At 43.0% G+C, this 1,740-nt stretch overlaps 1 pseudogene across 1 annotated transcript; it reads left to right on the top strand.

The window, feature by feature from the left end:
* The first annotated feature begins 1,121 nt into the window (after positions 1-1,121).
* Positions 1,122-1,621, top strand: LOC116548069 (annotated as a pseudogene). Its single transcript, XR_004267295.1, has one exon. The product of XR_004267295.1 is annotated as a 60S ribosomal protein L32 pseudogene (transcript).
* The last annotated feature ends 119 nt before the right edge of the window (positions 1,622-1,740 follow it).

Below are 1,740 nucleotides of genomic sequence, written 5' to 3'. Positions count from 1 at the left end.
TTCTACTCACCTATGTTCTTACTCTGCTTGATTTAACCCATGCCTCACTTGGTGGCATCTATGCCCTCAGTAATTTAGGCAATTTTTTCTCAAAGCCCCATGTCATCAGCAGTGCAAGGTTAGAGGTGTTCTGGTTCACACATGTGTGTGTCTTTCCACATGTCAGACTTCTATTGAAGGAAAACTCATCCTAATTCTCTCCGTTCTGCAGAGAATTTCTAATCACAAAAGCCATGAGCTACATGGAGTTCCCAAGGAGACAGTTCTACTTAGTACTTCCCGTTCACTCCATAGTGAGAGCCATGGGCAACACAGACTCAATCCGTTCGACAAGTCAGTCTATATTGCATACTATACATAATAGTATATTTAATGAATATATAAATATTATAGGTTAAATATTCCACAACAAACAAGGTAGCACTTAACATCAAGAGGAGAAAGAGGTAGGAGAAAGTGTAAATGAGCAAGTCCCAGTGGGAGCGAAGAAGACAAAAGGATTCCTGGTCTGGTCCATTGGTCTCTGACCAAGGAGTCTTTGATGTGGAAGAGCCTTTAGAGGTGCATGCCAAGTGCTTATCATGGCTGACTGCAAAACTGGGTTAATTAAGGCAGGTGTTTGGAGAGGCTGAAGGTCTGCCTTCTTTTATATATGTATAGCCACAGAGTCCTCTGGTGAGAACCTACAGTGGAAGAGTGTGTTTGTTATGTCCTCACCTGGTTGGATGCAGTCTTCACATTTGTATTTGTTTGTTAAGCAAAATATCCTTGTTGGCAAAGTCCCATATGAAATATAAAACACAGTATTTTTCTAAGATGGAGTTTAATGAAGGGGTGCTCTACACACCCCAATTTCTTAGTTTTGAGGTATTTCTGGATTTACTTCCTCAGAGTTTCCTCTCCTAGTTCTGGGGGACTTTTCAATTTCTGTTGCCACCTGGTTGCCAAATATTACTTCTTTCTAGAATTCATTAAAAATGAATAATCCAGCAAAAATATAAAGATGTTTGTGGGTTTGGAAAGAAAAGTCGTATCACACAAGGAGTCAATGGAAATCTTCTTGGCCCAGTGTAATTTCCACCCTTCCTCTTGTGGCCATTCTTCATTTAAAACGTTCTGGCTTCTCTCTTCCTCGGTGCTGCCTACGGAGGTAGCAGCGATCTCCTCCTCGGCATCATGGCCGCCCTTAGACCCCTTGTGAAACCGAAGATCGTCAAAAAGAGAACCAAGAAGTTCATCCGGCACCAGTCAGACCGATATGTCAAAATTAAGCGTAACTGGCGGAAACCCAGAGGTATTGACAACAGGGTTCGTAGAAGGTTCAAGGGCCAGATCTTGATGCCTAACATTGGTTATGGGAGCAACAAGAAAACAAAGCACATGCTGCCCAGTGGCTTCTGGAAGTTCCTGGTCCACAACGTCAAGGAGCTGGAAGTGCTGCTGATGTGCAACAAATCTTGCTGTGCTGAGATCGCTCACAATGTTTCCTCCAAGAACCGCAAAGCCATTGTGGAAAGAGCTGCCCAGCTGGCCATCAGAGTCACCAACCCCAATGCCAGGCTGTGCAGTGAAGAAAATGAGTAGACAGCTTATGTGCACATTTTGTGTTTAAATAAAACTGGCATCTTCCTTAAAAAAAAAAAAAAAAAAAAACGTACTGGACTTCTGGTGAAGTGTCTCTCCCCACCGAGTGCAGTCCCTAGGTCTTAGAAGGGAGTGATTCCCTGAAGCTGATGATAA

The sequence above is a fragment of the Sapajus apella genome, unplaced genomic scaffold, assembly GCF_009761245.1.
Source record: "Sapajus apella isolate SASKATOON/1434 unplaced genomic scaffold, GSC_monkey_1.0 scaffold6741, whole genome shotgun sequence".
NCBI classification, from domain to species: Eukaryota; Metazoa; Chordata; class Mammalia; order Primates; family Cebidae; genus Sapajus; species Sapajus apella.
This window is presented reverse-complemented; position numbering and strand designations above follow the sequence as displayed.